This window comes from Girardinichthys multiradiatus, chromosome 24, assembly GCF_021462225.1.
Source record: "Girardinichthys multiradiatus isolate DD_20200921_A chromosome 24, DD_fGirMul_XY1, whole genome shotgun sequence".
Lineage (NCBI taxonomy): Eukaryota > Metazoa > Chordata > Actinopteri > Cyprinodontiformes > Goodeidae > Girardinichthys > Girardinichthys multiradiatus.
In genome coordinates, this window is record NC_061816.1 from 20626473 (window position 1) to 20642603 (window position 16131).

Here is a 16131-nt window from a genome sequence, read left to right on the forward strand (position 1 = left end):
TAATTGAATTAAAGGCTAATAATTATTCCTTCTCGGTTTTTTTACAGGAAAGTCTGCAATTGTACTTCTGGAGATTGATTATTAGCCGGGTTTCAGTCACGTGATTTTGATGACGCGCGAAGAGGGCGCGATTTCAGATGGAGGGCATGAAGTAAAATGTTGCAGGGATTTAGATCCATTTTCCAGGCGAAGATACAAACAGTTAATTCACAGATATATGTTGGATGTGACCCGTATCTCATCAAGATGAGTGAGTTTTCGAGAGAACCTCAAGATTTGCCTTTAATCGAGGCTGTTGATATCACAAACTATCTGGCACTTCAAACGTCTTACTACACTAAACAGCAGATGAAAGCCTACAAAAGTCTGGAGGCATAACACTTTTTTGTCAGCGGGTGGGTCCAGAACCTCGGCACCAAACGGCTCCGCGATAATTATCGTTTGGTCTTTGCCAAGGTGAGTGTTAGTTCATATGTTCATATATTAGTGGAGATGTTAGCGGTTAGCAGTAGTGGCTAAAACAAACATGCAACGCCTCTCTACGGCGACATTAGCTTAACAATCATTACTACATAAATATGCATTTCACGACAAACTAATGGTAAACAGAACCACAAAAAAAGAAGTTGGACTGCTACTTACCGCTTGAAGTGGTTGCTACAGACACTCGCATTAGAAGACTCTGTTCCTCCCGACCGCAGATGTAGATTTGTAATCCACTTTTTACGTTGTTTTTCGGTTAGTTTTTTTTTTTTTTTTTACATCTTTCACCTTTATGAATGACAACCTTTGGCACTTGATAATAATGCTTTTCCTTTTCTCTGCTGAAGCGATTGGAGCAGCCGTAAACGGCACAAAACATGGGCTCGTATTCTGCCACTGGACAGATGGCAAATCCTCGGCTACTTCACTTCCTGCCCTCCATCTGCATTCCGCGCTCTCGCGGCATCGCTATGTGACGTCACGTGAAAGCTAGTGCTTTCCAGTACTTTCCGCAGTTCCTAAAAATTTTAGAAGCCTACGTAACTTGGTCAGATTAAGTCCCAATATGTATTACTTTGACTTTTCCAGCTAAATGCTCCTGCTTTATTTCTGGAAAGTATTCACAGCACTGCACTTATTCCGCATTTGGTTATGTTACAGCCTTATTCTGAACGCTATTAAATTAATCTCTTTATTCAAAATTCTACACACAATACCCCATTATGACAATGTGAAAGGAAATTGTTGCAAATGTATGACAAATAGAAAACTAAGAAATCATATGTAAGTAAGTATTCACAGCCTTTTTTTAATACTTTGTTGATCCACCTTTGGACACAACTACAGCCTCAAGTCTTTTTGATATATGATGCCACAAGCTCCTATCTTTAAGCAGTTTCACCCATTCTTCTTTGCAGAACATCTCAAGCTCCATTAGTTTGGATGGGAGACGTATGTGCAGCCATTTTCAGATCTCTCCAGACACGTTCAATTGGATTGAAGTTGGACTCTGGCTTCGCCACTCCAGGACATTCACAGAGTGGTTCTGAACCCACTCATTTGAGATCTTAGCAGTGTGCTTTGGGTCGTTGTCCTGCTGAAAAATGAACGTATCGCCCCAGTCTGAGGTCAAGATCGCTCTGAAGCAGGTCTTCATCCAGAATGTCTCTGCATTTATCTTCCCTCTGTCCTAAATAGTCTGACAGTTCCTGCTGCCATGAAACATTCCCATACCATGATGCTGCTACCACCATGCTTCACTGTAGGGATGGTATTGGCCTGGTGATGAGTGGTGCCGGGTTTCCTCCAAACATGACACCTGGGATTCACACCAAAGAGTTCATCAGACCAGAGGTCTGAGAGTCCTTCAGGTACTTTTAGGCAAACTCCAGATGGGCTGGCATGTGCCTTTCATTAAGGAGTGGCTTTTGTCTGGCCACTATACCATACAAGCCCGGTTTGTGGATTGTTGCTGAGACGGTTGACCTTCTTGAATGTTCTCTCCACAGAGGAAGGCTGGAGCTCTGACAGAGTGACCATGGGGTTCCTCATCACCTTCTGGACTAAGGCTCTTCTCCCCCGATCGCTCAGCTTTGACAGCCGGCCAGTTCTAGGAAGAGTCCTGGTGGTTCCAAACTTGTTCCATTTCCAAATGATGGAGGCCACTGTACTCATTGGGACTTTCAAAGCAAGAAAAGGTTTTCTGTATCCTTCCCCAGATTTGTGGCTCGAGACAATCCTGTCTCGGAGGTCTAGAGACAGTTCCTTTGACTTCATGCTTGGTGTTTCCACTCTTACCTGCACTGTTAACTGTGAGACCTTATATAGACAGGTGTGAGCTTTTCTTAATAATGTCCAATAAGTTGAATTTACCACAGCTGGACTACAAATAAGCAGTAGGGACATTTCAAGAATTATCAGTGGAAACAGTGTGCTCCTTTTTTCACATAAAAATTTCATAATGGGGTATTGTGTGTAGAATTTTGAAGAAAGATCAATCTGATACCATTTGGAATAAGGCTGGAACATAACTAATTGTGGAAAAAGTGCAGCACTATGAAAACTTTCCTGATGAACTGAATTGTATTTTAAACACCTGTTTTGGGTTTACTTGCTAGTAACTATTACTTTCAGTGGTTATTTGGTTAACTTAAGGTCATCTAAACCTCTTAACTAGATTTGAGGCCAGTGCCAATTTCCTATTACGGGTTAGGGTTCCTGCCTTAATCATGGGAATAAAAACTTTTATGAAAAGCGGCTCCAAGTGGCTCTGAATTCGCCGGGTTAAATAATGTCAGTGATGTCGACTTCTTAATTTCCTTTTCTTTATTTCTCCGAAACAGAAATGATCATCCAACTCAGTATAGTTAAAGCTAGAAAATAATGATTTCCCTCGAAAGATATTTTGTCACAAAATCAACTTGATGTTGGAAATCTTTTACCTGGTAAGTGTTAAATGCAGCCTCAAGATAAATAAAATTTTGATTTGTTTTATTAGCAATTAGACCACCCTTAACCTTATAATTACGAAAAAGAAATCGAGATTCTTGGCAGGATTTTCGTACGGGATGCTTTTAACTATTGTTTTAGTCAACCTGCTTTTTTTGTGTTTTTGATTTTTGTAACGTAACTGTTACTGGCAGTAGGCTCTTGCCGTCATGCAATTGACACAACTAAAACAATAGATTTTGTGTGCGTTATAAAAACGCTTTCATCCATTCATCGTCTATACCCGCTTGTCTGTGTAGGGTCGCAGGGTGACTGGTTAAAACAAGGCATGGCTAAACAGCATTTAGCATTTTTAAAGAAAATGTTTAAGACATTTGATGCTACTGGATACAAAAGGATTTTGTGGTTTCTGAAATACTTGTATCAAAAATTATACATTTGGAGGAATAGTGTTTACTTTTAGGGCCCATCTTTTTTCTGTTTCTTAATCCATTCCCTTCCTTTTGTTCTTATGTAAGCAAACCCAAACTGAACATCACGTGAACATCTTATCTGGTCAGCGAGGGTCAAGCGTAAACACTAACAGTGATTATCACCATGAGCTGTGGATGAGAGTGTGAGCCCGTATTGGAGATTTCTTTTCTTTAGTCTGACTTGCCACCTATCACAATTCATTACCCCAAATTAGGGTTCAATAAAATTGCTATTCAGAGATAATTAGGAAATGGTTTGTGTTGGCGGGGTCTTGGTGGAAAGGAAGGGGGTGGGGAAGGTTGGAGGGTAGAGGAAGAGTATTGGCGGGGGGTGGGTATTTCCTCGTGTCTTCTTGACCCAAACCAACAAATTGAAGGTTTGCAGCTGAGGCAAATGAAATAAGACCCTGACCTGCTATCCAAACCAACCCTCCTCTTACAAAAACACACAATAAGACGAACCGAACATAAAAGAAAAGAAAACCTCCCTTCTTCTCACCTGCTGAGTTGGAGCTGCTCCAAATTAAACAAATTATTTCATGCCTCTCTTCTTTTCATTCTGTTTCTAATTCACAAAAAAAGTAGTGCAACGGCTCACCAACAAACAGTGATCCCACATAAGGACGGCGGCTAATAAGGTTGCATCTGCGGTTGTGTGAGCGGCTGCCTGACTGCAAGCGCCGGGGTTACGCCTGCATACGTGCACAAAGCCGGGGAAGGTCTGTCTGTCGTTAATTAACACTTTCCCAATGCTACTGATCTTTGCATTCAAGGAGGAGCGAAATATTTGTCGGGTTGACAAAATTTGCCTTCAAGCAGATATATTTAATTAAGACACAGCTTTGGATTTATTTTATATCTGTATTATTATTTATTAGTTTAGTTTGCAGGAAGTACAGTAAATTGCTCCTTTTGTTATTGGTGTAGAAGTGTGTTAAAAACAATGCTGCAGTGGTTAATTTTATTTATTTATTATTAACTCCAGTAACAAACAAAAGTAAACAGACGCCATTTTCTGTAATTTATTAGCTTCGTTAAAAATTGTTTATATAGGACAAAAAAATCTGTGCAGTTTAGAACTTGTCATTTTGTTTGCTATTATTTGAAATTTGTGCAAATTACTTTGTGTTTTCGGGTTAACCATGATTTTTTAATGGCACTAAACAACAGACTGGGTTATAGTCACAACTGAGCTTAATACTGTTTTTTCTTTTTGCTTCATTTTTGAGTTTAACCAAAAATATTATGGAAATATGCTTGTTTTAGCTTTAAAACTGAAATAAGTGGGAACTCTTTGTAATTAATTATTCTAATTATTTCAAATATACCAACATAACCTTAGAAGTCCAAAACATGTGATGCTTAAATTTGTTATCTTCAAAGACCTTATTTGTAAAGTTCAACTACTAATGTAAGTAAAACATAGAGGATGAATCCTATAATGAATCTCTTAAATACCTGTGAAATAAATTGCCAACAAAGTTACCCTTTAAAAAAACCTAAACATCTACATGTCTAAAAGGTAATCCCAAATTATTCATTTCCCCTTGCAGATTTAGGTTTGCATTAATCATTAAATTTAAATATATTTCTTCTGACTAGACTTTATATTAACATTTTGAAGTGACCCAGCCAGATTCCAGACTTGAATCTGTGGAAGGAGCTAAAGATTAGGTTGACGCCACAGAGGCCTCCCAAAGATCATCAAAGATAAATCTTCATAATACATGTAAAAATATGGAAGAACCCGGTCAGCAAACATAAGAACAGTTTGATAGAGGCTATAATGCCAAAAAAGATCTTTCCACTGATTACTGAGAAGGGTATACATAATTTTTGACATGCCTTTTTTTATGAAATGTTATTAAAAAATATAGCTTAAAAGTCTAGATATCAAAAGTACAGATAAGAAACTTGAATTGTAGCTAGTTTTAGCTAGCTTTTTTTTACTGCTGAAAAACACAAAGCAAATCATTAGCTTTAAGTCCCATATCCAAATGCTCACTGTACATTGTAGGGAAAAAAAAAGACTTATCAATTTATTTGTTTATTTGAAACATAAGTAAAAACATTAGTGGATTTCATCTTCAAAATTAAGCTAAAATTAGTTCTATCTTGCTTTTCTGTTTGTTATTTTAGATAAAAACACACAGCTAACGTGCGCTCCAACCCTGACTTGGTAACAGTTTAGCCTGTAGATTGTAGAATACCATGTACTTCATAATGATTTCTCAATAGCTTTATTTCAAAAGCTTATAGACATGACTACTAGTTTTAGCTAAGTAGAGCTAGTTTTTACAGTTTGTTTTACTTAAAAACAGTAAGCTAATATTAGCCTTGGGTCTAACATGCTCACTGTTTAGTAAAGAAAAACAATTATTTATCCATTTATATATTTTATGACACACACACACACACATATCTATATCAACCATGTTAAGCTGGTTTTAGCTTGCTTTGTGTTTCTTAAAAATACCAAGCTAACGTGAGCTTCTGCTCTGATGTAGTAACAGTTTAGTTGTGGAATACCATTTTTCTACATCAGAATGATTTCTCAAAGGCCTAAAGACATATTATTAGTTTGCAAAAAAATATATATTTTTTTTATTAAAGCAGTGCGGCTTTTTCCACTTTGTAAAAACAAATTACAAATACACAAGTCTAGAGAAAGAAACTGGGTTTATCAGATGCCGTTATTAATAATTAATATAGTTAATATTAGTCATTTATTAATAATAATAGAAACAATGTATCACAAGTTTATGATTCCATTGACTGAACCACAAAAACTCAATGCCAAATTTTGTATTCAAATAAATACATGATAAATACACATCAAGGGTGACCAGTTTTACTAAGTTTTGTATATTTAGTCTTGAGCTCCACTTTGGCTGTAGTTACTGACATTCAGCTGCTCTGCTGAACCTGTCAACTTTAACTCCAGTTGTTCCTTCTTGTGGCTGTTTGTGCCCTGCATCCTCCTTCGTTCTCCTCCTCTTCTCCCGTGTCCTCCAGCTGTCTGAATTATGACTGGCTGCGGCCCCATCTTCACTGGAGGGGCCGTGTGAACCGGCCATTTCGGTCACCTCGCATCAGTGTTCGGCTGGAATGTGCTGTGGCCCTGGCCCCGGTCGGGGGACACCACTCAGAGGGTTGAAGGGCGGGTAGGGGGGTAGGGGGGATGCCGTTATGGTGGTGCTTGTCTGAGCAGGTGCTCAGTTTGGGAGCAGGGGGGAAAATAATGTTGAGGTTATGCCCCTCACCAACCAGGGACACAAAGAGCCTGTGGGTGTGCCTCTCTAGAGGTCACTGTGCCAGATCAGAATCACACTAGGCCTTTACTTATTAAGTGGCTTTCTGTGCACCCAGTGGTCAGCCAGCGATACACGTCAACTAAGCTTGTTCTCCTGCACAAATAGAAGCTGGTAAAGAGACACCAGCCAGCTATTGAGACAGCCACTCAGCTGCTGTGTTTGTCCCTGCCACTACCTGCCACTGTGAACAAGCACAGCACATGATACCAGAGGTGTAGCATTCCTTCTCCTCCCCTTGTTGAAAGAAGTCCTTTACACACCAAACAGAGCATTGCAGATTCTCTGATCAGCAATTATGCACTTTAGAGGTATTAAATACTGCTGAGAAGAGAAAACGGGTACCTCAAGGGACCACCGGCAGTCCATAAATACACTTCCCTCTGCCAACTAAAACAAGGGGACCTGCCGTTTGTAGACATCCTCCAAGCATTAAATGCAAAACAATTATTTGACATATATTTCAGCTTTATTTTTGTGTGCAAAGAAGATGACAACTCTTCAAAGTTATTAGCTGTAAATATGTGTTGGCTCATTCATGTTTATCTGTTTCTATATTTATAATTAGCACAGGTCAGAGTTTACCCACTTCTAAGTGGTGAGCTGGCACAAAACATTATCTTCAATTAATATGCCATAATCACTGGGTTCACTTTCATATGCACTGTATGCATTTGTCTTTTAAAGCTATCCGCTTTGGCAATCTAGCCGCCTCTTCTCTAATGTATGATAATGTGAGTTAAAACACTGCAGATTGTCTCTGAGGAATAGGAATGTATACCGCCTCCGTGCTGGCAGCATGTTCCTTTTTTAAAACTAAGAAAACTCTTCAGCAGGCAGTTTCTCCCCCAATTTTTGAAATGTGTTTTTTTGCATGTTTTTTGTTAAATTTTATTTCCTTGAGAGGAGACCCATGAGTAGCAGAGACTTTGCCTTGCAAAAGTATTAATAACCATATAGCTTTTTCACAAAGCAACAAACATGCATGTATTTTATCAGGCTTTGATGATAGACCAAGACAAACTTGCACATGATTTAAAAGTGGAACGAACATGATGCATGGTTTTAAATGTATTTTACATTAAAATATGAAAAGTGTCTTATGCATTTGTTTACACCATCCCTGTGAAACATGGTGGTGGCTGCATAATGCTGTTAAAAAACAAGGAGGTTGATCAGACAGAAAACATGTTACAGGCGGCAAAAGACTTGGAACTGGGGTGGAGGTTCACCTTTTATCAGGATGACAAAAACCAGTTTGACTGAACTTAAGGTATTTTGTAAAGAAGAATGTTAAAAGCTTCAGTCTCCAGGTGTGCAAAGCTGGTAGAGACATACCCCAAAAGACTTGACCAGACAAGATGGTTATACAAAATATTGACAGAGGACAGCTGAATACATCTTTTTAAAACTCAGATCTTGACATTAGTTTATAACTGGAGATTGATAAAATATTCCTGTAAAACTCTTAAAAATAATAATTTTGTATAATATTGTTCTTCAAGATGTCATCTTGAAGTGGACTGCTGTACCATGACTGAAAACCTCTGGCTGGTTTTTAAATCCATCTGAAATGTTTTAGCTTAAAAGGGAAGTTCTTTTAGAAAATGTTTTTGCCAAGAAAATCTTACCCGAGTTGCAGCTTCCCATGGAAAGAAGCATAATGGAATTTGAAGCAGGTCACGTGTTGGCCCTTGATATTTCTGCAAAACCACAGAAACATCTAATCTCAACAGTTTCGTGCTGAGAAAACCAAGTTCAACCCAGTTTTAGTGTTTCAATGAGGGTTCTATCATGGTGGGCATCAAGCCAAACCATGATCTCTTTCTTTACCTACCCAAATAGTTTTTGCACCACAAGAGAATTTACATTTTTGTAGACAAGACAATTTTTTATTTTTTTTAAATGTAGGTTATGAAACTCTTTATCTGGACTTTTTCTTTAGATTTTTGTTTTGCAGCACTAGTGGCTTTTATTTTGTTGTTATTTAAAAGGTAGACAGACAGGGAATGGGGTGGAGAGAAGGGAAGACATGCAGCACAGTTCACTGGGATTAGGACTCAAACCTGGGACAGCTGCGTTGAGGACTGAGGCCTCCGTATATGGGTTGTGAACTCTACCATTATGCCATGCGCCACGGCCCGACCCTGCATAGTTTTGATCAGAAACACACTTGCACAATTATACTGTTTGGACATTTCGTTCTTGCTGCATCATGGCTCAGATTAAATGTAATGCTTTCTTTTTATGATAACATTTACATCTATCTTGTAGCTTTTATTCCTTTTAGATGAGAAGTGTGAGTCGCCACCAACATTTGCAGTTGAGCTGATTTACCTATTTAGCATTTGATCCGCTGACAAAATAAACAGTCTTGAAATTGATTAAAGGATGCAACTAAAACATTTTCATTTAATCTTTTCAAATAATTTCATTGTCCAGAAACGTTATCTTGTGAGGCAGATGTATGCATACCAACAGGTTGTTTGGGAGGCTTCTCATGACAAATACTTTTTTGTTCTACTATTACCAACATAAGTATGGAGAATCGTGTGCTTTGAAGGGATCTAAGTAAGACTCAGATTCTTTCTGCAACAAACACACCAGGTGGGTCTGGCATGAGACCACTATCTGCAGATACAAATCACCCTTCTTAAGTGGTCATCTAACCCTACTGTTAAGTATAGTGGAGGGTCTATGATACTGTGGACCCGTTTCTCTTCCAAAGTCCTTGGAACCTTGTTACAGTGCATAGGATCATACAGTCTTTTTCTGTGCTCCAACCTTGTGAAATATCATACTAGACAAATGTGCTGTTTTGACTAACTGGCAAAAGGTATTAATAACAGGGGCACCAATAAATACATGTTTTTGTGCAAAAAATAAAGTTTTCATAACTGCACTGAATAAATTGACCCAAATATGTTTAAATTTTTCAGTGTGAGATTAGGTTACTACAATAAAATATTTGATTTTTTGTTTTTTTACACAAGCTTGAAGGTAGTTGTTTAACACTAATCAACCACTAAAAGTAGGATAATATCCATACTTGACCTTCAAGTATTTAGGATGTTAAAACAACAAATGCTGTTTTGAAAGTTTGTTCTTTTGGCATTATCAGCTAAACAAAGTTTTGTATTAAAGTTTGTCTGAATGTGCTCAGTCCCATTAAACCAGCAGAAGTGGACCAGCTGAGGATAAGTAGTAGTACTAGTGTGCCATCCAAACTAGAATCAGTTTATTGTAGCACATCCCAATATAACTTAATTGGCTTTAATTATTGCAACTATTTCAGATAGAAACTATCTGAGGAAATCAAAATTTAAAGACATTTAATTTCAAGTTTTTATTCAAGTATAAAACAAACTCTGGTATGAGGTAAAGATAGCAAAGCTGTTGAGCGGTGAGACCTCACCAAAGTGCACTCCTCAAATAGTGCTCTCCAGCTGCTGAAACACTGCGGGCGAGAGGACTTAAAGGACGGTGTGAGTGACGCACCACTTGGGCGCAAGCGGCGATGAGAAGAGGGGAAGTGACAGCAGACAGTTGCTGCACACTGCGGCAAGCTGGCGGTGTCACACCTGGCAGCTGTCAATCACCGCGTTGGCGCAGAAAAAAAAAAACCACCTCGCTTCCCTGATATTGCCGGGGCCCCCGCCAAAACACGCCTTGAGTGGTGTCATCCATCCGGCTTGCATACGGGATGCGCAGGCTCACTCTCCAAGTGCGCTCATCCTGTCACTGCAAGTCACAGAGAGACAGAGGAAGACGAAGGAGGAAGAAGATAGAGGGGAGGGAAGCATCCGTCTATTTACATATGGAAATAGACGGATGGAAAGGTCACAAATAGCCTGCAGGCACTGTGCTAATTAGAGAATGTGGCAAAAAAAAACTCCAGAGATAAATTAAAAGACAAAACCGGAGAGTTATCTAAGTGTACTAGCTTAATGAAGGTGGAGATGAGGTGAATGAAAGGAGAAAGGAAGTTGGCAAACCCATCAAAGGGAAATTCAAACAAAATAAGTTGCATGGAATACTGTTTTTTAAGTTTCCTGTATAAGTTGGGTCTTCGGTGGCTGATGGTCAATGCAAGGTGTTCGCCAACCTCGTGCGCTCCTGCTGATGCACCTCAGCTTTTTTGGTTCTACTACAGGCCTCCACCAGCAGACGTTGACCATATGATGGTGTTCAGATGACTGGGCGTGGATGATCTCCCTTAGCCAGATAATTGAATCAACCTTTATAATTCATTGTGACAAGCTGACAGGGAAAATGAGTGTAAAATTTTATACTTACATGAATTTTTGTGTCAGATCACCGTCTGTGCACTTGTTTATCCGCCCGGCCATAGCCGAGGGCCTCTTTCTCCGTGGGCACTCCGTGGACTCCGTTTCCAGGCCTTCAGACACATCGTCCTTCGCCCTAGTGAATTTGTTGATTAATCTCGGATGCTCCCCTTAATTAACACCCCCAAAGGAAAAAGTACATTTTCTAACCCAGCTTTGCTGCAGAACAAGCAAAAAAAAAAAAAAAAAAACAGAATCTGAAGAAAGATGACCTCAGGGAGACAGACGTTACGATGTCCAAAATGACATTACAGGAGCAACGTGACACCAGGCCAAGACCTGGACCTGGGCGATGCCTCAGGAGCTCCCGGGCCTTTTAATCAGTGGCTGGAAACGAGCTCCCTATTAGTCTCATTTCATTTGTTTTAGCCTCGGCAAAGACGCAGGCTTCACATGATGCCACCCGACGCCTGAAACATGCTGCGCCTGTGCCAGAGCCGGTGCCGCCTCCGGCCCACGGTCATTAATTGATGCCACTCTCTTACTTCCAGTGAAATTGGCAGATGACAGACAGGGGCAAAATAAAAACGTGATTTCTTCCCCGTTTTTTTTTTTTACTTCCCAACATCAGAGTGGATCTCACTAATTGGGTTGAATGGCGCCCATCTCATCTTGTGACAGCCAAGCAGGATGCATGAGAAGCTGCGGGCAGCTTGGAGAGCTCTCACCCTGCCATGCCAGAATCAGAAGACACGCCGACAGGAGGGGGGCGAAAGTTGCGAAAGACACGCTGAGACAAAAGAGCACAGCTAGAGATCGGGCTCTCACTTTTCAGGGACCTTGAACAAACAAACTTGCACTTTGTGTCGCTCAGGGCAAGAAGATGTGTCCGTCATTGCTTCAACCAGAGGGTAGCAAACCACTGCATCAGTTTTAGGGAAAAGTATCAACAGTGAGGAGTGAGAGTGTAAACTAATACCATATGAGCATATTCTTGGTTTGCCAAAGCTCAACATTCGTTTTTCAGGATTTCTTCAAAGTCAAAGTATTTTCCAGTGCCAGTATGGAAAAAATAAAATATGGAAAAATATTTGCAATTCCTGTCTTACTGTCTCCTGAAACTTGCCTCCATTCATTTGTTCATGCATCTATCCATCCATCGGTCAATCTAGTCATCAGCCCGTCCAGCCCACTATCCAGCTGTTCGACCCATTCATCCTGCGATCCATCCATTCAATTTATTTATATATCGCCAATTCAAAACACATGTCATCTCAAGGCACTCTCCATCCATCTGTCCCTTTCCAGGTTTCAGATTTAAACCCTGGCCACTGTAGCAATGTCTGGTATAAATTCATTGTCTATATTTTGTGTTGATGAGAAGCATGAAAATCTGAAATATGTGGAACTCTTCATTGTTTCTTACCTCTGGCATTTTATTGTCCTTCTCATATCTTTGGAATCTCACAGAAGGTGTAGGAAATTCACTAAAGTAAAGTGCACAACCAGACTGCTGAAAACCGATCAATTTCCAGAATGCCAGACCGATACAGTGTCCAGTTAGGACCATTAAAGGTACATCCGATCTGAACGCCTCAACTAATGACAGACACGGATGTTTTAGTAGGGTCATCTCAGCCCCGCAGCTGGACAATCGTCCACATTGTGTTTGCCAAGATTCGAAGAGCAGAGAAGGAAAAAGCAGGAATTCCTGTTACAAAAGGACAAGAAGTGCAGGTGTAATTGGGATATTTGGGAGGGCTTAGTTTCAGGCCCTATCTGAGCCGCAGTAAAATGAAGCCTGTAAGATTAGAGCGGCATATACTTACCTCTACTCTTCATTCCTCTTTACTCCTTTAATTTTCTTATTTCTGCTTCCCTGTCCTTTGATTGGTTTACCATTTATTCTTTACTCTTCTTTTGGTTTCACAGGACGTTGACACTCAGCTGCCCCCTTACTCCCTCTCCCCACCAATGATAGCAGCTTGATCTGGCAGGTATAGGTAACAAATGAGATCAATTAACGTGTCCAAGAGGGGCACCTACCAGAGAGTCCGGTTGCACTAAACGATCTCCTCATCTTTTGTTTCCCTCTGCAGGAATCCATTTGCAACCTCATCACTTTCCCCCAGCCTGAACAATGGAGCTGATTGTTCCAGCCACCCGTTTAATGGAGAAGGCCCAAGTAAACCTGGCCTCTTACCCCTGGCTGCCTGTGTATCTTTTCTATCGGGGCTACGACTTGAGACGGGGGGTAGACCTTAAAAAAGAGACCCCCCCCTCATCGCCACCTCCCTTTCCCAGCTCTGTAGGACATCAACGGGCTCCAGTTGTAGCAAATTTGTTCCCCCAGCTCTCTTTAATTGACCAACTTTGGCACTAACAAGGTGCTGATTAAGCTCAATAACAGCAACGTCTGACGTGCGGTCCGTACTACATCTTGGAACTCAACCGGTAGCTTTGCTGTCACTGTCTTTATCATTTTTAGATGAAGCATTTTCTCTCTTTGGCTTGATGGAGCTGCTTGCTAACAGAGTTAGGGTTTGCAGAGAAAGGAAAACGGCAGCCGCAGAAATAGAGGCAATTATCTTGAGTTAGAGAGAAGGGGCAGCCATTGATGGAAGCAGTTGAACCTGGCGTGTCTTTATATCTGCTTGATGAATGTGATGTTTGCCCACCGCAATTAGACAGGATTGTTTACTATATAACCTTGTAATCAACCTGGCTTGGTTGACAGCTCACCATTACCCCATGATAACAGGTCTGCCACAATTTGGCCTCTAAAAGAAAATATTTATTAAAAGGAAAAACACGGACAAGCTTCTTCGTCTGTTTTTGATGTTTTATTGATGAAGCGCTGGCCCTGTTATCTTTGTGTGTAATTTGTTTTCAAGAACTGTGATTTACATTTCATTGGGTTTACACCTTTTAAAGCTACACATGGTTGAGAAGTGGGCAGCCGGTGAATACTCTGTATCCCCACCAGAAGAGCTGGGAGGAGGAGGCGGCGGCGGTGGGGGTTCAAACAATTTCCAAGTCCTCAAGTGGAGAGGATTACAATTGCAATTAAAAATCAAAAGCCCTGTGTGTCCATCAAACGACTGCCCATAACCCCTTTGTATACCTACTGCCAAATAATGGCAGCTAGTGGAAGGGTTGGCAGATGCAAAACGCTTTCCGGCTTAATTGTGGCGTATTACCGGAGCTTGTTCGTCGGGGATATTATGCAATAAGTGTTATTTCAGGCAAGATCGCGGGTTTCTAAATGGCATGCAAATGTGAGCCGCTTGGCAGCACGTTAAAGAAAATCCATGCATCGCCATTAAAAACAACAGCGGGGGCCAGTGGCAAAGTTCAATCATCTTGTTTTGGATACAGGCCTTGATGCAGGGTGGAAAAGTTCAGCTCCGACATCAGCTGCTGCACAGGTAGAAAATGGTCAAAACTGAAATATGCAAGGTTGATTTGAAAAAAAAAAAATGTCTGTTTTGTGAGGCTGAACCAGAAGGTTTTTGCTTTTAAAGTATGATACAGACGTTTGCACAAAAACACCAAATGCTTCTGTTTTACGAGTCTAATTCTGTGTTTTTACCTGCAAATAAAATGTAAAAGTCTAAAACTCCCATTTAACAATCAGCGGATTTTACAGGAGTTGCGAATTTCAGTGAATTTATATAGAAACAAACAACAATAAATGCCATTTCAATGCACTTTACAAGACCAACAGGTCCAATTTACATTCAGAAATATACCATAAGGTAAATCCAGTTATGTATTCAATAACATACATCATAATTTGATCCTAGTTACAACATAATGCAGTCAAAATGTGTTTATTACACCTACTAGTAAAACGTTTTATTTATGGTAGAAGACTTTTGAATCAAAGAGATGCGTCAATGTTTTTTTTTCCCTCAAATTAATTAACAGAAATATCATTCATTAAAAATGTGCTAAAAGAACTGATATAAGGAGGCGAAAGCTTCTAAACAAAAAAAAATATATATATAAGGAAGATCATTTTCTTTCTTTTGACCATGAGTATTTTTACTTTTTAAATAGGATAGTGAACTTAGAAATCCAGCTGCTTTAAGCATCAAGATTTTAGAGGAGATGCCGAGCGTTTATAACGTGTAAAGCAAAAGGATGCTGAAATGTGCTCATTTAAAAAGTAATTGCTTGTGTTATGTGACTCTGATTTAGAATATTTGTACGCCTAAAGCAAAATCAAAAGCTTGCAAATTCCCATTAGTGTTAAGAACACCAAACATTTGACAAAATAAAATTTAAACCATGATAAACCAAATAAAGGTCATTGCCTCCATTTTTACCTCTTAAAATCTCCATTGGTGATCAGATTTGACCAAAGATACCGAACACATTTGCAACATTGATTTGATTTTGCAACACAAACAATTAAAAAGTAATAACTTTTTGCTAGAGTGTTTTTACATTGAAATTGAGATGTAAAACTCATAACCCCAGCTGCAGTTAGCATTATTTGCAATCAGAACATACCAAACATTTACAGCAAAAATCTGTATTACAATTTGAAATAAGGGAATTGCTATATAAATAAACAAACCAATTAATAAGATAACCTGCCTTTCTACTTCATGAATAAGAAATTTGAGATTTGTTTTTTTACCCCAGTTGATGATGCTCCACATTGTACTGAGGAGGATAGAGTCCACTGTTAAAGTTATATAAAACTCTTTTTTTCGTGTAGCCATTTCCTGACTTCACCAACACACAATTCCTTTGCTTGAATGGCATGTTCATTTGTCTTTCCCCTTTTGAAGACTAGCTAAAAGACACGTCCTTTATAATCGTAGGAAAACAAAAAGTCACGGATTACTATTTAAAAATTTCCCGACAAACTGATCAACTTACAAGTGAATGTAAACTAAATGTTAAGAAAAAGCTTCAGCAACACTAAATGCATATACAGAAATTAATGCTGCAGTTTTTTTTTATTTTACATTAGCAGATTGTGGCTATGTTTGTTTAGAAATGTGAAATTCGAAAATATCACTTTGATCTAATTTTGAAATTCTGTACAAGTTGGTTTATTTCTGGGCATTTTACTTCACCAACTTTTTGTTACATGTCTGATCTGCATCCTTCCTC

The 16131-nt window shown here is 39.5% G+C and overlaps 2 long non-coding RNA genes across 3 annotated transcripts in view; one reads left to right on the plus strand and one right to left on the minus strand.

Moving 5' to 3' along the window:
* The window catches only part of LOC124861761, a 42746-nt gene extending 41705 nt beyond the window's left edge, over positions 1 to 1041 (minus strand). For both annotated transcript variants that reach the window (XR_007036739.1, XR_007036738.1), the window contains exon 1: positions 643 to 1041. This is a non-coding gene — a long non-coding RNA (uncharacterized LOC124861761). The remainder of the gene's footprint in view (positions 1 to 642) is intronic.
* On the plus strand, positions 158 to 13850 carry LOC124861763. The gene is made up of 5 exons (XR_007036740.1): positions 158 to 456; positions 1401 to 1853; positions 1992 to 2180; positions 12934 to 12998; positions 13101 to 13850. It is a non-coding gene; the product is annotated as an uncharacterized LOC124861763 (long non-coding RNA).
* The last annotated feature ends 2281 nt before the right edge of the window (positions 13851 to 16131 follow it).